Genomic DNA, 26,861 nt, shown 5'->3' with positions numbered 1-26,861 from the left:
CTCTTTTATATATGGGTGCCAGTTGTACTTTATAAATGACTTTAATTTACAGTGCATTACATGGCTATGTATTTCGTGCCTCTAAATCCCCATGCAATAATTTATATCCTTTCCCTTGATAGTTTAACTATCTTTAACCTTTTGTTAAGATAGCTTCTTAATAATCCAGTCTGACCATTTTTCTTTGAATAAATCTATAGTTACTATAGTTGTACATCATCTCCAGTGTTTATTTTTGTAACCTTTTCTAACCTTGTTAATAACAATAGAATTATTCTTAACAGACATTCTTCTTTGAAGAAAATGCCCTGCACAAACTTATTTCCTTACGTAACTACAACTAGGACATTTAATTAGATTTGCCAATGTCACTGACAAATGGATTGCATGTACTGTAAGTAATATATATCCCATATGCTTGCACAGATTAGAATTTTACAGTATCTTATTGACTTCTGTGTAGAAAGGGATTTCAATAACAGAAAATAAATCATAATCTTAATCAAATACGGTATGAGTTTTCACTTTTCAGAAATCCACTTTATGATGTCTCAGATCATGCATGCACAAGAAGAGATTTCTATTGTGAAAAATATTTAGCAGCTGGCAATAATGACCAATCAAATCACAAAGTCTTTCCAAGGCTTCATCAGGAGGCATCATTTTATCTTGTGAAACAAAATATCTAGGCTCTCGTTGCCTTCCATGGGATAAAGTGAAGGACTTCTAGAAAATAATCTTGAGCGTTAAGGACACAGGTAAATTTATATTTTGATTTTGGCAAACTTTGATATTTGTCACTTGGTAGTGTTTGTTTTCAAGCAGATGGTACAGCCAAGATTTCAGTCCAATTTGCTGGCTGAATGCGTTGAGTCGAGCTGTTTTTTCTAGTATATGGTGTTGGGTACGTGATAGGAAAGCGAGATCATCTGCGAAATCCAGGTCTTCAAAGGATGAGAAGAGTGTCCATTTAATGCCTTTTGGCATGTCTTCTGTTGTATGCCACATTACCCAGTCAATGGTAATGTTGAAGAGGATTTCAGATATGACACACCCCTGATGTTTTGACTTCAAAACTGAGCTCACTATAATCAACACTGCATGTAAAATTGGAATAGAAGCTTTTGATGATGATTATACAGAGAGGGATTCCATATGCCCACAGAATGAGCCGTAGTCTGGTCCTGTGAATGCTATCAAAAGCCTTCTCAAAGTCTATGAAATTTATGTAGAGTTGCTGTTGCCATTCTAAGTATTGTTCTATTATGTTTCGTAGAGTGAAGATCTGGTCTGTGCATCCATGCCCTTTCCGAAAACTGACTTGCTCTTTTCTGAGAATGCTATCAACTGCCTCTGATATACACCGGACTATGATCTTGCACAATACTTTGCTTGGCACAGATGAAAGGGTGATACCACGCAAGTTATTACAATCCCTGAGAGTTCCTTTCTTTGGTATCTACACTATAACCCCACTGGTCCACTCATCTGGCACTTTTTTCCTTTCCCAGACTGATATAAATAGAGGGGCCAGAACAGATGCTGCTAACTCAGGATTTACCTTGAACAATTCTGCATTCAAGTTATCCTTGCCAGGAGCTTTCCCATTTTTAAAGGATTTGATGGCTTGAATGATCTCTTCCTTAGTTGGGGTGTCTGTGTTGATATCAAGATCTTCTTCTGCTTCTGGACGTTTGCTTCCTCTTTAGGTGGCTCCCTGTTCAGCAATTCTTTGAAATGCTGTGTCCAGCGCATTTCTTATTCTTTTTATGTTGTCAGTGGGGGGCGTTTTGTCCCTGATGAGAGTGTTTGTTGGTGTCTGCCATTTACCACTGATAAGCCGCGTCATTTTGTAAGTGGTTCCTTGTTCACCACAAGCAGCTGCATCCTCTGCTTGTGTTGCCAAATCTTCAATATACTGTAACATCGTTTGTCCGCTCTCACAAGGCATTTGACCTCCTGGTGTGCCTTGCTATGCTGCTCGTGGTATTTGTTCTTTAGCTTCTGGGATTTTGTGTCTAAAATATTTTCTTTAGGGCTCGTCTGGTTTCTATGGCGTTCCATGTGCTGGGTATGATCCACTCCTTCCTTCTCTTCTGCCTGTAGCCTAGACAGGCTTCACTGTCCTGTTTATAAATTGTTGTTACTTTGTCCTTCTTCTTGTTGATCTTCTCATCTGCATTCCCCTCCTCTTCATCATCTGCAAGTGCCTGAAACCTGTTCTTTAACTGCGGAATGAAGGCTTTCTGTATTTCAGGGGACTTTAGCTTGTCAACATCATAACATCTATGTCCCTCGTTTGGTGGACCCACACTTCTCAGTTTTAGCTTGATGGAGGCTGTCACAAGGTGGTGGTTGTTGCCAACATCTTCTCTCCTTCTCACTTTCACATCTGTCAGTGAATGTTGTCATTTGCCATTGATCATCATATGATCAATCCGGTTCTTATCTCTGCCATTTGGAGAACAGTATGACGGCTTGTGAATTTCACGATGTTGAAATAGGGTTCTGCCGAAGTCTAGGTCATTCATATTGCAGAAATCAATAAGCTTCTCTCCTTTTTCATTCATGGTGCCACACCCATGTGTTCCCATTGCTCTGTCATTGTTTGTGTTGTCCTTACCACCTTGGCATTCAGATTTCCCATGATGATAGTTTGGTTGTGATGTGGTACTCTCTCTAACTCCATCTGTAATGTAAGGTAGAATTTGTCCTTTGCTTCTTCATCACTGTCATTTGTCTGAGTGTAGCACTGAATCAGGGTGATATTATTGTGTTTCCCTTTCAGTCTGGCTCTCATAAGTCTGTTGCTGATGGATTTCCACTCAAGCAGGGAATGCTCCACTCCCTTCTTCGAAAGGATGGCAATACTGTCATGGTGTTGTCCATCATCCTGTCCAGAATACAGCAAAGTTTCTCCTGAGTCTGTTGTTAATCTTCCTGATCCCATCCATCTGCTCTCGCTGACCACCAGGATGTGTACGCTGTAGTGTCTCATCTCTGCTGTGACCTGAGCTAGCTTCCCTGTTTCGTACGTTGTCCATACATTCCAAAAAACAAGTTTGGTTTTGTCTTGGTGTCGAGCACTTCAGTCTTCATGCCAGTGGCTTCCTTTCAGCTTTCACCACTGGCAGTCATATGGGTCATTGGCTCCTGAAGGCCATAGCACATAGTAAAGGTTGATTTCTCCGCCGCTGTTTCCATAACATATTTTGTTTTTTACAGGACAGGGTTGTTAGCCCTGTGCCTAAGCCCTAAACCTGGAGGACCAGGGTGTCTGTTTTGTCTGGCCTCTCCCCAACAGACCAATCCGGCATGGTTGAACCTGCCAGGAGCAAAAAGCCCGCGCCAACACAGACTCTGGGGATTGTTAGAGCATGCAAGCTGTCCCACCATGACAAGGCACGGACACCAGAAGACAGAGAACAAAGTTAGAGGGAAGGCATATAGTGCTGAAATACCTCAAACTGTGTCCTCAGTCTTCTGCTTCTTCAGTGTTTAGATCATAACACAGATGGGGAAAGGGTTATCTCACTAAATTATCTTATTAAATTAGATTGGCTTTAAAGGGTTTGATCCAAGGCTAGTTGGAAGTCTTTTTATTGAGTTTTGGGGAGTTGGATCCCTTTTATGATCTGCCTTGATTCTGAGTCAGGTCTGATGACTTTGGTGACTAAGACAAGTTTTTACTATTTTTAAAAATTCCATTAGTACTATTAGGTGTATTGCCTTTTGTTTAGCATTGACTTCAAGTATATTATTGCTGCAGAAACAGTCTCCCAAATGCTCATAATTTTGTCACGAGTCTCACAATATGTGTTGTTTTTCTTCAAGCACCAGCTCCTATGGTTCATGTGATAATCCCAGTTTTCATTTTAAAAAAAGGTAATTTTCTCATCCTCGTGGTTTCAGGGAAAAGGTTAAAAATGTGAATCCTAAAGGCTCGAAACCCAAAGGCAAATAATAAGATACAAGGTTTATTTTATTTTAAAATCTCATGATTTTAAGCCAATTTCATGTTTTGTGGGGGCCTAATACACTATTTGGAATGCAGGGATGGCAATACTGTGCATGTATTTTCCCTGCTTTGGATGATTAAGAAAGTGTGCTAAAACCACTAGGTCTCATGATAATAGTAGACTCTATTATTCCACCTTGTTCTCTCATAATGACTAGCTGTGACACTAGTAGAGAGAGTAAATGCAAAACCATTTTCTCTTACTTGGTGTCAAGGTTCCTCCCCCACTCTGAACTCTCGGGTACAGATGTGGGGACCTGCATGAAAACCTCCTAAGCTTACTTTTACCAGCTTAGGTTAAAACTTCCCCAAGGTACAAATTAATTTTATCCTTTGTCCTTGGAATATCCACTGCCACCACCAAACTCTAACTGGGTTTACTGGGCAGTTTTTTATGGTTCAGAGACCAACATAGAACTGGCCTCACACAAAACTATGATTAGATAAACAGTATACAAGCTATGTTTTAGATCAACAAACAGGGTCTGGGCTTTTCCTAGACTAACCAAACCACTTTCAAATTGACCACCACGCTGGTATTTGGTCTGTTTATTGGGAAGTGATAAATTAGAACTCTAACAATGGGGAAGCTTAGCGTAGGAGCAGGTGATCAATGAATTGCCATGAATTTGGACATAAACTTCCTCGTCTTCTGCATAAGACAATGGTATAGTGCTGGTGGATACATTTCCCCTTCACTGAGGGAGTAGATTACATGAATGCTTGCCTTCTAGTACTTGAACTAAATTCAGTAAAGAGCCTTTTCCATCAAACATAATATAGTAACATATATGGTCCACTAACCATGTCATGATTGTCACTATGCTGGACACCACGGCCACTCAGAGCTTCATAGAAACAGTAGAAAAAGAACTCAGATCTCCTACTCAGCACAGGAGCCTACTATTTGAGCTGAAAGGAACATATCTTTTATCTGCGAGTCAGTCTGTCTACTGCTAAGAGAGCTGATTTCATTCAATAGGGAGCAGTGGTGCACACATATACGCAAGTCCAGGGTTTCTCAACCCATGGCTTGTGATCCAAAATTGCGTTGCTAGAACTCCTCCAAGAGTCATGTGGGAGTCCCAGAAGGGGTGATGGTGGTGTGGGGCCATTGGGGGGAAAGGGGGTTGTTGCAGAGTCCACCCTGCATTCACCTTACAGTGGTGGCAGTTCTGCAGTTCTGGTCACACACAATTGGCTGGGCTTGGCTCTCTGCTCCAGGCATTGTGACCTGGTGCACAAACTTGCAGTGCCTCTCAGGTTTGACCCAGCTGCCTGTCCATCATGATGATGGAGGGCCGGCTGGAGGAAATTTTAGTAGTGGCACTGTGACCCCATGTGCCAGGTTAACAACGCCACTCTCACAGATTTGGTCCAGCCAGCCCCCATCTGGGCTAGCTGGGCCAAACCTGAGTGACATTGCAACCCCATAGGTTGTAACACCCGGTGCAGGAACCTGTGCCCAGCTAGCCCTATGGGACAAGAATTGCAGGACCTACCGCTATGGTACACATGGTGCACTTATTTAGTACTTATATTAAGCATTAAGATAATATCGTATATATTGTTGGTAAGAAATATTTAGTAAGTCAGATGTTTTTGGCACTAAATCTATTTACTGGGTCTCAACAGGCCATCAAGGTTTACAAATGGATCCTGAGTCCCAAAAGGTTGAGAATGACCACATTAGCCAGTTCATTACAATATTTTTCATTTATATATGGTACTTTTCAGTTTGAAGTATCCCAAAGCACTTTACATAGGGCCAGATTCTCTGGTCCACTAAGTTCAGTTTGTATCATGTACACCACTCCAGCTGCCTCCCAACCCTCACCATAAGGAGAGGGGGTAGGTATGGTGGGGTGGGAGTGTGGCAAAGAGAAGCTCTGCTATGCCCAGTTCTCCACTGGTGTAACATCCCGGGAGAACCTTATGCTAGTGTTGTTTGAGCTGCTCCCTTGCAGCATTGACTATGTTGGGGTTGGCAGTTGAGGATGAGGTAGCTGCAAATGACTCCCTAACATATTCCCTCCCTCCCTGGGTCTGAACAGAACTCCGCTGCAGTCAAGAATCTGGCCCATAATGTATACGTACAGCACTTCTGAAAGGCAGCTTTGACATAACTAGCACACTGTACAACAAGGATAGAGGGGACATTCTGGGCAAAGATACTCCTGCAAATCTCTCCTCTTATGAAAAGTGCCATGGAATCTTCAGTGTTCATCCAGAGCAAACAAACTCTTTGTTTAGAAAGACCCTGTACAATAAACTATACAGAACTCAAATTATTTATTGTTTCTTGAAGGATAAATTGACCTTTCCTGGTATTCTAATCTGTGGTTCATGTGGTCTAAGTATTTCACACCTGAGTTTCAGGTGTTTTGCCATCCCCTCAGAGATGAGATGGTTTATTCATCTAAGTGTCTCAGATCTCTCTAGCTCCTTAAAAGAAATCTGCTGCAATAGCATAGAACAATACAAAGTAGAGATTTTCAGCCTATTTCTGGTGCTTAGATACTAAGGTGAAAGGAGCTTTTACAAATACCTAAGAGAGATCTATTGTGTATTAAAAGAAATAGATCCCTTCAAGCATCCCAGCAAATGCTGGATTTCTCATTGTGCTTGTTCTGGATTTCTGGCCATTTCTCTTCTAATCCAGGTAAGTCACCGCTTGTTAAAGTTTTATGAACTGAAACTGTTTTTGCTTAACATACAATGTATATTATGTTCATGTTGCATCTAAAATCCTCTACTGAAATCCCCACAGAGCTGTAGAATGAAATTAATGAAACAGAACTTAATGAGTATAATATCCATTAAAGTCTACCCTTTTAACCCAAGTAAATACAAATCAACCTATTTCATTACCTTAGCTCACAAATGGTTGTCATGCTCCTTTCTTTAACAGATTTATACTACTTTCCTTTATTGCCTAAGTAGGCTTTTCCCGTGTTTCACCCATCTTTTGTGTATGAAAAATCTGTCTGAATTACCTTGTTGTTGTCTAAGCTTCTTAAATCCAGTGCAGAACTTTTGTTTCTTTGTCAGAGCACACATTCGTCAAGCAGACATCTACAGTCTTCTTGTTATAAGCAAGGTCATCAGCACAGTAAAGTTCAAAGTAGGCAAGCTAACTTCCTATTAACCATGACATAATTAGACAAAGATGTCTTTCCTGATTTGTTCATGGTGTCAAGCATCCACAGCTTCATTTAAAGCCTACTGTTTCTGCAAATGCACTTCATCTCTGAAAATTAGGCCTTTATGGGGCAGGGAATTCTTCCTTCTTTATCCAGGCTCTCTCTTTATGTGAAATTCATAAGCTCTGCCTAAGACCTACCAAAGCCCTGAATTTAGGGTCAAAGTGATAGAGTGCCATTGTGTGGACCATTTGCATGGGAGTAAATTTCACTATCAGTAAAGATGTTCAGTGTGGACATCCAACATCATAATGAAAAATACAAAATTAACTAGAGGAAAAATTCATTTTACCTTTACTGGGCCCTATACTCAGGCCTTTCATAAATAAATGAGGAGGACCAAATTAGGCAGTAAACAATTTAAAAACTCGTCTGCCCCAACTACTTTAAAATATATATAACTTTAAAGATTTTTTTTAAAGTTAACACCCAGGCTTAGGATGGAAATGTAGCCAAAGTTTCTAATAATGCCTTTCCCCCCTGGCATTCCCTCCTTCATCTCTTTTGCCTTTACCTTTCAAATCTCCTGAGTGGCTAGGAACCAAAGTCCCACTGATTTTCATTGAAACTTAGGCTTCTACATGCCTATAACACTTTTGAGAATGGAACTCTTAGGGTATGTCTACTCTGTGCTTTAAACACGCAGCAGCTAGGCTCAGAATGTGGGTCTACAGACCTGGGCTCGCAGGGCTAGTGCTACGGCATGAAAAATAGTGGTGTAGATATTGCAGCTGGGGCTGGAGCTTGGGTTCTGATGCCCACCCCAATCCCATGCTTCAGATCCCAATCTCCAGCCAGAGCCACAGCAGCTACACTGCTGTTTTTCATGCCATAGCGCAAGCTTGAGTTTGTCGACCTGAGCTCTGAGACTTGCTGCAGCGTAGACATACCTTAGGCTCCTAAGTCATTAGAGCTTTTGAAAAGTTTACCTTTTGGTTTAATTCAGTTATAATGGGGAGAATCAAGAAATCCCTGCATAGTGTGTAAAAAGATTAATTTAGCATCCTGCACATTTGAAAATGTGTTCAGAAAGCACAGTCCTGCTAACTTTCCATTTACCAAAATACAAGTATGTGACAGTAGCACACCCAAACAATATTCTCATATCTTTATCTGAATTACAGTGTTGAGCAGAACAGCAGGCATTATAAACTGGCCAAAAAAAAGCCTCATGATATATAGCTAGAAAAGTATTTAATCCATTGTCTAAATTGCTCAAGTAAGCATCCGACTAATTGATTTAGAATTACTTTAGTGCTACAAGTAGTTCTCACTAAGTCTTTATATCTTCCCATTTTAGTGCAATGAGCAAAGTAATAGTTCCAATGAGTTCTAACTGTTACTCCCTCAGCATATCCTGAATCACTCCTCCTCCATTCTCCTTCCCAAACAGCCTCTCCCTCGCTCTCCTTCCAATTCTTCAGTCTCTTCCACAAATCCCTCATTCTCTCACTTTTAACCCAAACCAACCCCATTTCTTTTCCCACTCACCCAGTTTTCCCTCCCTAGCTGCCTCCCCACCAAGCACTTGTCTTTCTTTCCAGTCTCTTCTCATTGTCTCCTGCTCAGCATATTCCATATCATCATGTTTGCAAAAGTTGGCCAGATCTTACACACCCACTCTGTGCTACCAACTTGCTTTGGCCTGCGTAAGCAGAAAAGTGGGCAGGGAAGGGTGAAAAAGGTGTGTGTCAGGCCTCCATAGTACTGCAGTTTCATCCCTAGAAGCAGTACAGGTCGTTACTTTTGAGGAACATTTCGAGAGCTAAGAAACCAAGTGACAAGAAAGCCAGTCATATGTCACTTTTCCCTCCACGGTACTCAGTTCTGGACTATTGCATTCCAGTAGTGAACTGCTGCCACAATTAGACAGATTATTATCATCGGGTACAACTGTAGAATTACAATACTATGCATGTGTATCCTGTAATCTTGAGACTGTCATCTTTGTCATGCGCCATATTTCTGTTCATAATGCTGAGTTAACATCTTGCATAGTGTTTGGCCAGCTTTTTTTCAGTTTTTCCAGGTGCATCTTTCCAGATCTGTGTTTTCAGTTTTCAGCGTGTCCGAGCATACATGACACAGCTGCGCTGACAGCACTGATGTGTTCTGTGGGCTGGGCTAGAGGCAAGCAGCCAGCACTCATGTCAGAACTGATGATTGGTTAAAGAAGCATCCCATGCAGGGAAAGTTTGCATTGTCTGCTCTCAGCAGGACATGGGCCTACAGTGTGGTGTACGTAATGGCTATTTATGGAGCTATGCTCACTTTTACTTATACAGGGTCACGGCTGCACACAATAGCAATATGTATGTTTTGTGCAAATGTATAAAATGGAACTTACTGTATTATCAGATGCAGAGGGCCTTTTCTCTGTGATACATATTTAAATGTGTATAACAGTGCAGGAGAGGGTCCAGTCCTGAAAAACAGTGCTAATGTGATAGACCTACCTATCATCACTGTGACATCTATGTGCTAGCTACATTTAGGGAACACAAAGAAATTATCCATTAAAAACCACTGTTCTATTCACCTTGTTATTGTCACTTTTATTTAATGGAGTTTTTAAATTAACCTCCCTCCCCTTCTCATCCTGTTATAATCTAATCTCTCTAGGCATTTATGCCACACAGCTCATTATTGTATTAGAGCACTTTCCATATATGTTACCATAAATTACAATTCCTCTCTATTTTAAATATTCTTCCTTCTTTTCCTTTTCTCTCCCTTCTCATTTCATGAGAGGTGCTAGCTGTTTATTTTTTTTTTGTCCTATCTTCGTGGGAGGCCTTGTGTCCTGAACACAGTTAAGATCCTGTTTATTTCAATCACTTATGGTAATCCTGCCTTACAAACCGCTGTCCCAAGAGAACTCTCAAAGGAAATGGCAGACAATAGAAAAATGATACTTTTAAACTAGAAATGTGTAGCTGGCTTGAATAAAATAGGAAACACCAGACACACAAGCACCATGTGAAGCGTCAACCACTTTTAAAACTGTACTTGAAAAGAATAATTTTTTTCAAGTTCAGAATTGCTTGTGTAAATGAGGATGTTGTTTTTTGTGTTTTAGAACAAAATTAGAAATGCCACAAAACCGCAAGAAGGCCTTTTCTTGGGAGATTTCCATCTCACATCTGAATAGTTCAGCTAGGCTTTTGGTGGCTTGTTCTAACTGAACTTTGAACCTTTGGTGATTCAACCACCCTAATCACCTTTCCCCTTCACTGCCACCAGAAATTGAAATTACATCAAACTCTTGTTTTTAGTAGGGTGAGGGAAAGATAAATACATATGGGTCTGAACCAAAATTGTGAAATCCCAATGCCCCCAAATATTGAGGAAATTCCCATCCAGATCTCCACTGGAACTTACCAGCTTGACCGTTCTTCCGCTTCTCCCAGGTTATGATTGCTTTGCCTGTTAAAAGATTGTTCCAATAAGTTTGTATTTGTGTCATACAATTTTTTTTTAAATGCTGTATTTCAAAACATGAATGTATAATGTCTCCTTGGGACTCTGCACCATCACGGTGAAGGATACAAGTGTAGTCCAAGACAGACATGTTTAATTAGTGAGCAAACTTGACATTTTCAGTGTTTGGACTAGACAGGGAAGGAGCCAAGAGCAAACCAGGGATTTTTTTTTCATATTGCAGACAGAAAATAATTTCTTGAACTCAAAAAAATGAAATGTCTTTGTAAATTCAGAACAGATAAAATGCCATTAGAGTTAGGGCTCAATACTTGATGACATGTCTAAATACTCCAGAGACTGCTCTAAACAGGAACAAATGTTAGATTACTTTTCAAGAGGTGAAAAGTGTTCGGAAATAAGTGAGGGGTTACAGAGATGGCAGACCCATGGCCTCCTCATTATTAATAAAATGTTTAACCCGAGAAAACTGTGCTCATATTTCAAATCGGTTTCTTTTTAATTATCATTTTATCTTATTATAATTCTTAGTAATTATTTGTATTGCAGCAGCACCTCGGGGCCCCAGGCATGGACAGACCCTAATCTTTTAATTTGTTTTAATGATTAAAAAGCTGGTAACGCTTTATATGAAATGTCTCTAATTCAGCCCTCAGTGACACTCCGGCCAGCCCAATGAAACAATGGGACAGCCCGCTTGACACTGAGGGCAGACCTGAGCTCATCATCCCTCGGTAATGCAGTAGAAATTACACCCATTTAACTGAGGGCAGAAGTGAGCTTCATATGCCTAGGTACCTAATTGTGTCAGCAAGTGAGAAAGCTAAGTAGTGAACATGCTGTGAATTGGTCCAAAAATAGAGGCACGGCTTGGTTACAGTGCATGGATTCCATTCAAGGGAGGTTCCCTCCTTGCTCTGAACAGAAAGCGGGGTCTTACCTGAAGCAGGTCTGAAATCTGTGGAAATACCCCCACTGAATTCAGAGGGAGCTAGATTGTGCCCATGCTCAGTCATAATCTGGTGCAAATGTATCCTCTTCCTGAGGTTGGAATTTATTTGCTGTTGAAACCACAACATGACAGAAACCTTACCCTATTTGTTCTTTCCAGCCTTGGGTGTTTCTGTGGTTTCTCTGCAGAAACCTCTCTGTCTCCGACCGTAATTCTCTCTGCCCAGACAGTCGCTCTCACCTCCTTTATGTAACCTGGTAGCGTTAGCAAGCTGCACCTGCCACAAGGAGTGAGCCTGGAGTGTTCAAACAGCTGCTTACAGGGTGGGTCAGCAGAGGAACCCTACTGCACCTCCCCATATACTTTTCAATCAGGAACCCCTCGCTCCTCAAGATTTGTATACAGACTTTCACTTCAACTCTAATTGTACATCCTACCTCCTGATCCCTGCTCTCTGGTGGGAGGCAAAGGCTGAGGGAATTGCTCAACCACATACAAGAGTCATTAGAGCAACATCAGGGGATGGAGTCAGATCTGATAATCTTACAGGCTGTTATTATTTGGGGAGGGCCTTGAGTATGGGCAGAGACAAGGAAGGAAATGGGGGGAGGTAACAAGACCCAGTCCCAGCTGCAGATTGCTTTTACAGAGCTCTACTGGGGAGACGGGGAGGAATTTAAACTGAAATCAGATTGCTACCAGCTATATATTCTCTGGTACAAAGGAGTGATGTGAATGAGGGCCAGGAACTCTTATCTTTGGGATATCTTGGGAAAGGTGAGGTCTAAAGGCAGCACAAAACATTCACTTGACATTTAACAATCCACTGAAATAGCAAATGTAACATGGAAAACCATCAAATTTACACCAGAGGCATGTTACTTAGTCAGTTAACATGGCACATTGATTTATGCCAAAACATAATTAATACAATGGCATGCCAGTTGAACATTTTAAATCAAACTTATTTTCAGAATAGCACACCTGTAGAGAGGGGAGGTTTGCTCCAGTTCAAAATGTGTCATTCTTGCTTTGTAAAAAAAAACAAAAAAAACTGCGGAGCTTACAGACTAAGGAGGATATTGGGCTACAGGTCCACTTCTGTGGGCTTTCTCAGTGGTTGCAAGGTTTAGAAAGTCTGAAATCAAGGAACTCATGAAATAGGATCTGGGCTGTTCATCTTCAGGTCACTGGTTAGAATCTGGCCTACATTAGTTATAACTGGACAGTTATTGCTATATGGAAGCTATTTGGCCTCATTTCATTTTTTTTTTTTTTGGCCAAATGTTCACATCTCAAATACTCCCAATACAATTGGCTCTAACTGAGACATTGTTGGTAGACTCTTAGTACAGAGGTCAAGGACCAAATGGACATGGATACTGAATTACTTTTTCATCCCTAGAAATAGTGTTTGCCGAAGAGAGGTGGTACAGTGCATGGAAAACTTGTATTGTGCATATTTTCCCTTTCCTGCTGATAATATGAGAATCCTCGAAATGGTTTCCTTTGTCTTGTGTGACAGGGTCGCGCCAGATGGCTACAATAGAGTAATAGAAGGCAGATATATTAGCCCCAGGTTAAGTAGGTCCCTTTTCCCTGGGTAAGGTAACAGGGAAGGTTCCAGAACAATCAGGAACTTTCTGGAGACAATCAAGACAGACAGGCTGATTAGAACACCTGCAGCCAATCAAGAAGCTGTTAGAATCAATTAAGGCAGGCAATCCGGGCACCTGGGTTTAAAAAGGAGATCACTTCAGTTTGTGGTGCGCGTGTAAGGAGCTGGGAGCAAGAGGCTGTAGGAGCTGAGAGTGAGAAACACGGACTGTTGGAAGACTGAGGAGTACTAGCATTATCAGACACCAGGAGGAAAGTCCTATGATGAGGATAAAGAAGGTGTTGGGAGGAGGCCATGGGGAAGTAGCCCAGGGAGTTGTAGCTGTCGCACAGCTGTTCCAGGAGTCACTCTAGACAGCTGCATTCCACAGGGCCCTGGGCTGGAACCCAGAGTAGAGGGCGGGCCCGGGTTCCCCCCAAACCTCCCAACTCCTGGTCAGACACAGGATGAGTTGACCTGGACTGTGGGTTCACAAAAAACAGCGAAACTGAGGGCTGCCGTGACGCTCCAAGGCGAGCAAATACGCCAATAAGCGTAAGACCCACCAAGGTAGAGGAGGAACTTTGTCACACTTGCCATTCATCAGCATTTGTATTTTTAAAGAAAAATTATAGCCAACTTCTTAGCTATTGGTGTCGCTATGTTTATTTACACCAGCTATGGATTAGGCCTTTAAATGATTTTTTTAATGTCTTAACTGCATAGATGAATGCGCTACATAAACAACAAAACCCAAAAGTTTGGCATTAGCTGGATGCCATGAGAGTTTCATAGATATTTCCAGATCTCCACACTCAAATTAGTTCCAAAGACCTCCAGAATTCTGATTCAGAATATGTGACCTCCAGAAAATTAATGAAGGGGATCTGTTATTTTATTTAAAGAAACTTGTTCACAGATTTTTATGTTTACAGTATCTCTTTAACACTAGCTTACACTATCATTTAGAACCTTAAAGAGTGATTGGGCTAAGTTCATCAGTGATGTACTAAATTGCACATTAGGATATGTTACCATTTTCACACTGGTGTAAACTTATGAGTAACTCCAGTGAAGTTCATCTATGTAAAACCAGTGTAAGTGTGATTAGACTCAGCCCCTGGATGTCTAGTGATTTAGTCACAATGCAGGAATCATTCCCACTGTTGCACAATTTGGAATGTATTATTTGTGGACAAGAAGACTGGTTTCATATAGGGTACCTCCATTTGGATCATGCTTCCCAGCTCAGGTATACAGACACACACTAGTTCTGCTTAGGCTAGTGCACTAAAACTAGCAGTGTAGCCAGCAGTGGCATGGGTGACAGCTTGGCCTAGCCACCTGAGTATAAACCCACCTGGACTCTTTGGGAATTTACTGGGTGGCTAGCCCAAGCCGTCACTACACTGCTATTCTGAGCACACTAGCTCAAGCAGAACTAGTGCGTATCTGTCTGTTCAAGCTGGGAAGCACCTCACAGCTGTGGTGTAGACTTCTCCTTAGTCCCCCAGGAGATGGAAGATGTAGGTATGTGACGGAGTAGTTAGTAAAATTCTAATGGGAAAAGTTGTCAGACTGAAATATTCCAAGGGTATATCAGCATTGTAGTCCCACTAAAGCAATGCAGTGATGGTGCAGTCAGCTGAAAAGGGCCTTACAGAAGTATATAAAATAACTCAGAAACCTGGAACTAATCTGAACATCCTGGGTGTCCCCAAGCAGCATTCACAAAGCCCCATGCTTGTAGCTCAGTGTTGTGGGATGGGCTGTTGACAGATCAAACAACATTTCATGGTTTAAATATTAAGAAATAGCACTTTTTTTGGAATAACAGTGGGATGTACCGAAAGTAGAGGAACCCAATATGCATAGCCCTGCTTTACCAAGTTCATGGGACATTGGGTGTTGATGCTCACTTGTTTAACGATCTCTAAAATTGCTATTAAACATATCTAAATGTATACAACAGGGGCCTATTTAGAGCTAAGGAAAACCAGGCTTTTTCTCTGTCTTTTGGAATTTCTCCCCCCACCCCCCACCCCGGTCTTCTGCTTCCTTCACAAACCATAATGAGCTTAAGAAATGGTATGTGCTGCAGAGGGATGCAGTAGGAAGCAGCACAAATACAGCTAGCTAATCAGTTGTTACCTAGATTTCTTTAGGGATTAAACACTATTTTTTCAGAGAGAGGGAGAGAGGGACTGTGATCAATAGTGATAATTATTATAATAACCACCCCTTAAAAAAAGATGTTCCTTATTCTCATTATCCCAATTTCAGCCTGAGCCACCAGTGCATCTCACCTTTCCTTGCTATGTCTAAAGCTAGATTCTACCTTGCTTTGTATCTTGCATAGTCATGTATAACAGTTTAAAATGTTACCATATGAAACCAATAGTATTTACATCCTCTTTACACTGTTGTAAATGACTGCCCAAGGTATAAGGCAATGGTGAAATGGGGCCCTAGATGACAAACCATTTGGGCTGGAACAGAGTGAAATGGATTGAGTGGGATCCGCTGTTACAAGTTCTCTGATTATTGCTTGCTGCCCAGCAGTCAGTGATATTTTAATAGTTCATCCAGTGTTAAAAGGCAGACTACTCAATTCCTGCTTTGCAGTGCTGGGGACGGTGTTTACTCAGCTTGGCAGCTGACAGTGGCATTTTTGCATTCTTTGGGAGTTCATTGTCCTTTGTCCATTGTCCTTTGATGGGTAATGAGTGATATGGGACAAAGAAGCTGTGGTGATCCAATTTAACACATCCTTCTAATTCAGGTTTAGTGGATGAAACAGAAGAAACTTCAGAACCTGCAAGTAGGGCCCATAGGATTTAGCTAAGGCCAACTTTCTCATCTGTGATCTTGCTTTTTTCATTATAACTGACATTTTTGAGGGTGAGCTTTGTTACAGACTATTAGCCTATGGCAGTGGGCTGGAGATGAGACTTCACTGAGATACAGAACACATAAAAAAGAGCGAGCAATTGAAATTACAGGGTTATTGGTATCTTGTTGTCGAGGTAGCTTGAGGTTGGTTATACACTGAGAGGAGTTCAGCTCGCTCTTATGTGCGATATTGTGAAATGAAATCAGTGTCCAGCGTGCCCGAACACTAATTGTAAAACTTTCTGAAAACAAAGAGCAAAAGCAACATACTTCCATTATTTCCCGGCCCCCCCAGCTGCCCCCAACTGTTATAGTGATCTTTCAGCACTATCGCAGCAAGTTACACTGGATGTGCTTTGTGTGTCTTTTTTATTTAGTTTTTTTTCATGAATAATATATTTATATGTTAATATGTTCTATCCTGGACATTGTATAGTCATCACAGAAATATAAAAGAGAATTCTTGTATCAGAACAACATTATAATTCTGATAAAAGATTACAATAGAATTTTTCTAAAACTAATAGCATATTTTTCCCTGTAAAACCAATCCCTGGTTTGTATGAGGGGATGCTTCTTGTTGAGTCATTAGGAGAACTGAGGAGGCCCTCCTGTCCTCCTGAGCCTGCAAAATCAGAAAGATATCAAATAAGGGTTGGATCCTGCATCAGGAAATCCATGCACCAGCCCCTGCACCAGCAGAGCAAATTGAAGAATCCAGCTCTAACACAGAAGGCATGGAAACAATTTTTAAACTCTCAGAGCAGATACTTTCACCAAACATAGATCATTTGTCCCAAATCACCTTTGATATTTTACTGGCAAAAATATGGTAGAGGCTTCATAGCACTGACAGCTTTAATGAAATAAAATATTCTCAGTTCTCCAATCTATGATTAGTTTGTGGTTTCTTAGGCCCTAATCCTGCAAAGATTTACACTCATGCTTAACGTTACACAACTGTGAGTAGTCCCATCCTGTATGTCTTAATTTAGGGTGGAAATAGCTTCACACAGCCTCCCCTCCTCCCACAAAAAATTATTCCTACTGTTAGCAGGAATAGAATGTATAAGATGTATATACATAGGCCTGTCTCAGACAAGATAACAGTGCATCTACAAAGTGATAGTGGACACCTTTGGGAAAGGGTGCGGTGTCACCACCTCTGTTTCCCACAAATACAGCCTGAATTTGACTCCAAAAACCTTAATTTGCATTTAAATGTGTGTCCACATAAGGAGCCCATTTCTTTCCAAATTTCTCTGGGGAAGTGCTGTACATGCTGAATAAATAGTCCATAGCCAGCCAGTCCACTGAGAATACAGACAAAGCTTTCTGACCACAAATCTGCTGCTACTTGCTTATTTACCTAGCAGAGACAAGAAAGTTTACCAGGATCAGAATTCTTAAATAAATTAAAGGAAAGGAAGAAAAAGTGAGGGACATTATTACTCTTCACCATCTCTACTCTTTTCTCCTTCCCATAAAGAGTATTTCCTTAAGAACAATAATACAATCCACCTGAGGATCTCAGTGCACTTTAGAAACATTAATGGGCTAAGTCTCATAACCATCCTGTCTAGCAGGAAAGTTCTATTCTATGGTGCAGTGGAAACGGTGTGGGAATGGCAGCCAGACCTGCATACCACTGACTTATTGTGTAATTGATCAAGTCACTTAACCTCCCTGCACCTAAATTTCCTCATCTGTGACACTGGGATAATAATGTTTTCTGGCTTTTGAGTACTTTGAGATCCTTTGTAAAAACTATATCAATGCTAAGTAAGATTAATCTTTTATAGATAAGGAAACTGAGGCACAAAATGTTTAAGGGTCTACTCTGAATATCTAAAAGGTGCATTCCATTTTGCAAATGAGATTTCATGGGCATGAATCATGAAGTAATTTAGATGTCTACATCATTTGCAGAAATCAGGTAGCTAGGTGTTTAAATTACATTCATAATTATTTGCAAAATGAAAAGGAGTACTTGTGGCACCTTAGAGACTAACCAATTTATTTGAGCATAAGCTTTCATGAGCTACAACTCACTTCATCGGATGCATACTGTGGAAAGTGTAGAAGATCTTTTTATATACACAAAGCATGAAAAAATACCTCCTCCCACCCCACTCTCCTGCTGGTAATAGCTTATCTAAAGTGATCACTCTCCTTACAATGTGTATGATAATCAAGGTGGGCCATTTCCAGCACAAATCCAGGGTTTAACAAGAACGTCTGAGGAGGGGAGTAGGAAAAAACAAGGGGAAATAGGTTACCTTGCATAATGACTTAGCTACTCCCAGTCTCTATTCAAGCCTAAGTTAATTGTAATTTGTGCTGGAAATGGCCCAACTTGATTATCATACACATTGTAAAGAGAGTGATCACTTTAGATAAGCTATTAGCAGCAGGAGAGTGGGGTGGGAGGAGGCATTTTTTCATGCTTTGTGTGTATATAAAAGGATCTTCTACACTTTCCACAGTATGCATCCGATGAAGTGAGCTGTAGCTCACGAAAGCTTATGCTCAAATAAATTGGTTAGTCTCTAAGGTGCCACAAGTACTCCTTTTCTTTTTGTGAACACAGACTAACACGGCTGTTACTCTGAAACCATTCATAATTATTTGTGTCTGGAAAATAAGAAACTAGGTTGGTGACCCTTTTGAAATCAAGCTCCAAGTGGCTTGCCTGAGGTCGTAGATTGAGTCTGGGCAGACCCAAGAATAGAATGCACATTTTGACTCCCAATCTTCTGCTTTAGTCCCAGGATCAATCTTACAGATTAGCACAATGCCCCTCCTTGCTGCCTTCTTATCCCAACATTCTATGTATTTAAAAGAACATCACATTTTACTTTGGGTATGTTTACACTGCAGTTGGAAGGTGAGATTGCAATACATGTAGGCATACCTGCTTGCTTTGATTGAACTACGTTGCTAAAATTAGCAGTGACACTGTGGCAGCCTGGGCTAGCCACCTGAGTATGTACACAGGGCACTGTTCCCTCTAAATCCTTTTTATATTTGAAATATTCAGTTGTCGAAGTCTTACCTCACTGACTAGTTTAATATGAAGATGCAACCCCTATTAGCTTCTGCTGAATTAAAGAGCATTAAAATTACCAAAAAGATTCATCTACTGCACTGAAGACCTCATAGATTTAACCCATTGGAAGAAGTTGAGCTATTCAATGTCACTGCCTTCAGATAAGTTACTTCTGGAAGTCCAATTAAGCATAACAATGCAGAAAAGGAAAAAAGATGCTTATTTTGTGGCATAATAGAAAAACAACAAAGAATTGGGTACACTCTCCACACTATGTGAAAAGCCTTTTTTTAAGCAACTAAATTAATTTATCTCTACAAGGAAACAGCAGAGATAAATAAGTCCTTGATCTTCAAAGAAGAGAACTTTACAATAGTTAATTTTCTTGAAAGACCATTGATTTTTGTTATTTTTTTAAGTGATCATACTATAAGTTTGGAGAATATACCTTTTCTGAGTAGGCTACATGAAATACTACTTTCAAGCAAATTAGTAAGAGAATATTTCTTAAATTCTGATTTAAAGTCTCACCAAGAAAGTGGCTGAAGATGCTGTGAACTGTGCATTTATTCAAATAAACATGAGTAAATCATACACATGCTGTAGAATGGCAGAAATTTTACTTATAGAGTGGTGTGGCAAGAGTTTTATTGCACTAAACAGTACTAGTGTGAAGTTATGGGCTGTACTCACTCATGCTTAGCATAGTAGACTCAAACTGCATGGTGTAACAATCAAAATATGAAATACAAAACATGAATGGACTCAGGCCTGCAGCCTTCTATGTGCATATCTGCCATTGAAATCAGTGGGAGCTTAGCATGCATAAAGTACTTATGGCTCAAGACTTAAAATATGCAGAAAGGAAGCTAACTACTACCCATCCGAACTCAGATGGTAAGTATGACGTAGTATTCCGAGAAGCATCTCATCTTGCCAGGAATATGACCCTGATCAAAAAACTCACTGAAGTCAATGACAATTTGCATAAGCTTTCATGAACGCATAGCCTGAAGCTTTTTCAAGGGGCTCCCTCAAACATGTTACATTATTTTTAAAATATTTCAGTTCCGAAAGACTGTCTTTGCTTCCTTGTGGATAGGGCACTGAACGTGACCCTTCCTATGTAAAATAGTTGAGGGAAAGTTGTTATTTGCTATTTGGCCAGCACTGACAGCATGCTCGATGCTGTACAAGACACTTGGCCTTCTTTATCCTTCAGCAACCATGGAATCACAACACAACCCATTGTGGCCAAGAGGTTTGATACTATAATTCCCTCTTAGTAGGACATTCAGCAGGGCTTTTCCATCACATGAAGCTTGTTCCGACTGCAGTAGAATGTTTGCTCACTGATTTAAGCAACCACGTGATCATATTACATCTGCCCTGGGTTTTTATATGTTGGCTCCTGTTAAAGTGGTGGATTTAAATCAAGCTGACATTGCTGGTTTTTAAAGCCCTTGATAGTGTAGGCTCCTTTTTTGCCTTGCATGTGTCCCAACACGATTCAACTGTTAGCGATCCCACCACTGAGTTTTAAGGCAAGGAACTTGTGCCTTCGTTATGCTGCCCATATGGTGTGGAATTTGCTACCCTTGATATACAACTCACCTAACACTTTAAAAAATATCTGGAAGTATGACAAGAGAAGTGAAAAACTACTTGGTTTTCAATTTTTCTGAGTGTTAGATTTGGAACCAAGTAGTTTAATTATATAAGGTAAACTGATATAAACTAATATCTACCAGCATCAGAGGATAGCAGTTGAGCCATGCTACTGCTCAGTGTAGTAATGTCACTAGCTGATTCCATACTTAGCAGTGGCCTACAAAGTCTTTTATTTCTTCTGTTTGCCCTGAAATGAATTGGTGCACCAATTGGGTGTGATGGATAGAGAATGCCAAAATGACCCTCATTCAGAACCCCTGTTCATCTGACAGGAAGGCTGACATATGTTGGTTTAGGCTCTTCTCCATTGTGACATTTCTAGGAGTCTGAGATATAACAGATAAGCTCCAACGGGCTGAGACAGCTTGTGCAATCAAACTTTGTAGCCTTGATAGAGGTATGGCATTTTAGTCTATTGATCAATGACACAAGAAGTAAAACACAAGAATAAAAATGCATTGTGATATTTTGTTGTCAAAGCAAAATAGAATTTTCTTTTTTCCTTGTGATGCCAACATTTAAGAGGAAAAAATCTACAAAGTAATGGAAAAATAGCATGTAAAGGTTTAGGTTGTTTTTTTTAAAAATATTTGTGCTCTTAGGTTGCTCTGAGAAAAGGAATTTCAGAAACTTCTAATATGCTGGCAACTTTAAATGTTGTCTGTGCAGATGCAGGTTGAAAAAATCTGTTGTCTGACAGCCTAAGGCACGTTACATTTTTCTCCAGAAAATAATAGTCTTTGTGAACATGCATATTCTACATTGTGAAAGTGAAGTTTTACATATGTGCAAGACAAGCCACACTTCTTCGTAATTCCCAGGCAACACAGCTTCAGGTTTATATTACTAGTAAAACTACAAGATACAGCCAAAACAAAGATTTACTTTGAAGGTGGATTCCTACTGTATAAACAAGAAATAATGGCCCACCAAGCTTTACTACTGAGTACAATGCTTGCTACCAGGAGAAGCCGCGTTAAGTAAAGTGAGCATTGCAGGCACTCAACACCTTACAGAATCAGACCTTCTGTTTTGCAGGCATGCAGAAATTTGAACAGCAGAATCAGGAAGAAAAATTCAAAAATACCCTGAAATATTAACTTTTTTTTTTTTAATTCACAAGATTTCTTCATTCTATTTTGGGGGGAATTTTGAGCAGGAAACTCATGTTAGGAAAAAGTTCTCTCATGCTTATGATAGGTTTCATTTTTTCTACTTCCTTGAAACTTATGTTTTCATTTTCACTTGTGCAAAGTGTCTGTGAAATGCAGCCATTCTGATTGGGTAGTTTTGCATCCAGTTTTCACAGGTGCACACAACTACACATGGTGCAAAGCAGTGGGTAATCAGGACCCATGCTAATAGCTGATTGGTGAGCAAGTGGTTGGGAAGCGAGAAAAGGAAGAGGAAAAGGAAATCAGGCAATTAAAAATAGCCAAAAATCATTTTAAACAATTTTGGATGGAAAATGTACATCTTAAAGATTTTCTCTGAGCTAAACATATGGTCACCAGAGAAGCACTGATTGCAAAGCATAATGCAGCAGGCAATCAGGATATGTCACTTTATACATTAATTTGAATTTTGTTGCATTGATTCCATAAAATTAATACCTCTATAGATATCCTTATCAGACAGCTTATAAATAAGGCTAGTTTATGTCAAGGAGGTCATGGAAGTAACGGAATCCGTGACTTTCAGAGACCTCCTTGGCATTCACTGCTTTAGCCCCAGAGGCTGTGGGACTCCACTGCTGGCAGCCAGTGGAGCCCCTGGCAGGCTTCCAGCGACAGAGAGCCCCCTGCAAGGTTCCGGTGACAGGCTCCCGAGGGGGCCCTCCTCAGGGTTCCAGCAATGGGCCACACATGGGGGCGACACATAATTAGCCTTAATTATAAGGAATAGAAAATGCTTTCAGTTCATCTTGAAAGTCTTTACAGTGCTGCTGCATTAAAGAAAATATGAGAAAGAAGAGAGTAATTGTCTTCTCTTAAAACCATTTATTTGTATTTCAGAAGATAATTTACAGGGACTGCAAATATGGTATACAATCTACAAATAGGGACACAGGTGTATATGCAAGTTGGTATACATTAAGTGATGCCAGTATTTGAAATTTCTGTATTTAGATATGAGCTTAGAAATAGTGTCTCCTAAATATTTCGATAATTATGTAGGCTCTAAATATCAATTAGTGTGGAACACAGCTTTACATTTGGAACAGTGGCTTGAAACTATATAGCTGTTAAGTATCAATTGGCACACAAATGATGGGAGTTATGGGTGTAAAAACGTTATCTGTTAAGCACATAGAATATAATTTAAGTGTATAGACAGATCCTTGGAAGAGATATCACTCAAGATTGAAGCTGCATTACTGTTATTCTCACATATAGTAAACAATTGGTCTGCTATGGCCCATCTACCCTCAAAGTGCTTCTGGCATTGAGTAATTCTAGCTTTCATTGTCCAAACCCTGAATTTCTAGTAATTTATCAATCAACAGGATCTTAAGTATGGTAGTTCGCTTCCCATAATATTGGGGTGGGTTTCCCAGCAGTTGCTGTTAATATTTTGAAAAACTGGCTTGCTTGGCTGTTCTGAAAGGTTGGGAAAGAGAGAGAGATGATTTTATTTAGTGTACCCATACATGTACGAGGCTCTTCACAGACGATATCTCTAGAACTTAGATCCCTGCACTAAGGCTCTTACAGTCCAAGGCCCCAGTTCAGCAAAGCATTTAACAACTGAAAAACAACAGATGACAGAAACATCAGGAAATGTGGAAGAGAAGTGAGATGAAGGACACATGACAGAAATCTGATTCTGCAGGTTTTTGAATTGGATTTATAAACATTTAGGTGGTGGAATGACAAGGGCTAGAATATAGAAGAGACGAGGGAGATGATAATGCTAAACTTTCACCATGTTCCTTTCCCACCCCATTTCCTCCCCATCTTCCACACTCTCTTTCCCCATCTCTTCTTTATCCTGATTCATACTTTTGCAAATAAAAGATTTGAGAGGAATCGAAATGGGTGAGACTGGGCCCCAGAAAATGAGATCAACAGCTTCTCCTCAACCTACGTAAAGCCTGAAAATATTTTCTGTCCCAACCTTATGTACATAGTACACAACTGGGAAGAGGTTCTTAATCCACAAGTTACTACAGTAACACACAGTTATGACAGCAGGTTGTAGCATAACAGGTTCCATTATAAACTCTGTCTTCATATGCTTATAACTTCTGGAAATGTTCACAGTTTGGAATGCTTGTGTTTTGTCTGCAGATGATATTTTTGCTAGAAGCATAAGTAAAATCCTTCATATAATCCAAGATCAGGAGGATAAAAAAAAATCACATTTTATAATAATCTAACTACACTTAGGCCTGCAGCAAAAATGGTGAAGTAATGAAACTTGATGTGGAAATAGTCTTCTGAGAGGATGAGTGCTTTTGTTTAGTTTGGGGGAAAAAAAACAGTTTTGTTCTAAGAAAGTTTGGAATCTTTTGAAAACTGATCATGTGCAGGCAAACATTTGTTAAGCTGATCAGAGTGCACAATGTAAGACATGCCCCAGGGACAGAGGTGAAAGTAAGCCAGTACGCCCCGGTACGGTGTACCAGTAAGAGATGGTGTGCCGTACCAGGACCGGCTTTCCAAGAGGGCAATTTAAAGCCCTGGGGTAGTGGCGGCGGGGCTGTGGCGGGGATTTAAAGGGCCCCGGAGTTCCAGCCGCCGCTACTGCCCCGGGGCCCTTTAAATCCCCTCCAGGGCCCTGCCGCCGCTACCCCAGGGCTCGGGCAGCAGGGCTTAGGCCAGGATTTAAAGGGCCCCAGAGCTCCAGCCCGCCACTACTGCCCCGGGGCCCTTTAAATCCCCCCCCCCCCGAGCCCTGCTGCCAAAGCCATGGGGTAGCGGCGGTGGGGCTCTGGAGGGGATTTAAAGGGCCCCGGGGCAGTAGCGGCGGCTGGAACTCTGGAGCCCTTTAAATCCCCGATGGAGCCTGGCCACCGCTACCCCAGGGCTCGGGCAGCAGGGCTCAGGCGGGGATTTAAAAGGCTCAGGGCTCCGGCAGCTGCTACCACCCTTTTAAAGCTCTGCCAGACCCCAGAGCCCCAGGGTAGCAGTGGCAGCCGGGAGCCCCCAGGGCTCCTCAGTGATTTAAAGGGCCCAGGGCTCCGCTGCGGTAGTGGCAGCTGGAGCCCTGGGCCCTTTAATTCGCCCCCGAGCCCCGGGGCTTTAAGGCCCTGCCTCTTCCGGTTGAGGCCACACCTCTTCCAGTTGAGGCCACGCCCCCTGCTCAGGACTCCGGCGTACCAGTAAGTCCTCTAACTTACTTTCACCCATGCCCAGGGATCTTGGGATATGTGTACTATCTGTTGCAGTGGTTTTCAAACCATGGGTTGCAACCCAGAACTGGGTCATGGAATGGAAGGGACTGGATCACAGTGGCTCTAATCAGCACCACCGACCAGGCCATTAAAAGTCCCATCGGCGGTGCTGCCCGGCTAAGGCAGGCTAGTCCCTACCTATACCGACACCACGCTGCACCCCGGAAGTGGCCAGCAGCAGGTCCGGCTCCTAAATGAGGGGGCTACAGGGCTCTGCGTGCTGTCCCCGGCCTGAGCACGGGCTCCGCACTCCTATTGGCCAGGAATTGGCCAATGGGAGCTGAGGGGGGTGCTCCACCAGGGCACAGCTTGGTCCAGGGTGCCAGGACAGGCAGGAAGCCTGCCTCTGCATCTCCTCTGCACCGCGGACCGGGAGCTGCACAAAGCAAGCCCGCACCCCAACCCTATGTGCCAATCCCCTGCCCCAGCCCTGAGCCCCCCCCAAACCCAGAGCGCCTTCCTGCACCCCAAATCTCTCATCCCCAGCTCTGAGTCAGCCCCTATCTTCCAGTCCCCATCAAAATGTATCACACACTCTGTACAATAGTCATGGCTCAGTAGAAAAAGTGAAACACATTGTGATGCGTTGAGCCCCCGCTTTTGGGATGCCACTGTATGTACTGGAGTTTCCACTGAGCCCCTAGTGCTCTACCAGCCTGGATTCCTTCTCCCTGTTTTGCTGAATTAGGCTCTTCAGTGTCTTGCAGCGCGCACACACACACAGGTAGGGCCACACCCAGCTGTAGACACAGATTGAAGTCAGCTCTGTGTGAGAGGATTCACCCAGCACTCACATGCACACCCCTTTTGGGGAATAAACCCAAAGTAATATGGTCTTACACTGTATAGAAAGATCTGCACAGTGCAAGTTCATAAAAATTTGCCCTCTCCCTCAATGTGAAGAGAGATATGCACAGCTTCTTGGCCTCCGCAGATATTAATTGAACAAACTGGGTTATGTTATAAATAAGAAATAAGTTTATTAACTAAAAAAGATTTTAAATGATTAAAAAGGGATAGCAAACAGAACAAAGCAGATTACTAAGCAAATAAAACAAATCACGTAAACTAAGCTTGATTCACTAAAGAAACAGCTTACAAAATTCAATTTCTCACCCTAAATGTTGAATTAAGTAGGATGCAGAGTTTCTGTAGCTCAGAGGTCCAGTTATTTCTTCTTACAGACTGGACCCTGGTCCTTTGTTTGATCCCTACCCCCTACAGTGGAAAAGTACCAAGAGGATATTTTGCATCAGGTGGCATTATCACCTGACCTTGTAGTGTCACAGCTATGTCCCGGGACATCTCTCAGGGAGGAGAGAGATTAGTATCTTGAGAATTCTATTGTCCTTCTTAAATGGGTCATTCAGGAGGATTGCCTACTGTCTGGTGGGTGTTCCCCCGAAGTACACACACAGTTGTAATTGTTACATAGTCAATATTCCTAACTTTAGATACAGAAATGATACAGGCATACAAATAGGATAATCACATTCAGTAAATCATAACCTTTCCAATGACATCTTACACAAGCCATCTTGCATAAAGTATCTCTTAGTTATACCATTTTCATATCATAACCATATTTCTATGAAGAATATGGGCTGTAACATCACACACATGTTAATCAGTGCCAGGTGCC

Source organism: Eretmochelys imbricata, chromosome 12, assembly GCF_965152235.1.
Source record: "Eretmochelys imbricata isolate rEreImb1 chromosome 12, rEreImb1.hap1, whole genome shotgun sequence".
NCBI classification, from domain to species: domain Eukaryota; kingdom Metazoa; phylum Chordata; order Testudines; family Cheloniidae; genus Eretmochelys; species Eretmochelys imbricata.
This window is presented reverse-complemented; position numbering follows the sequence as displayed.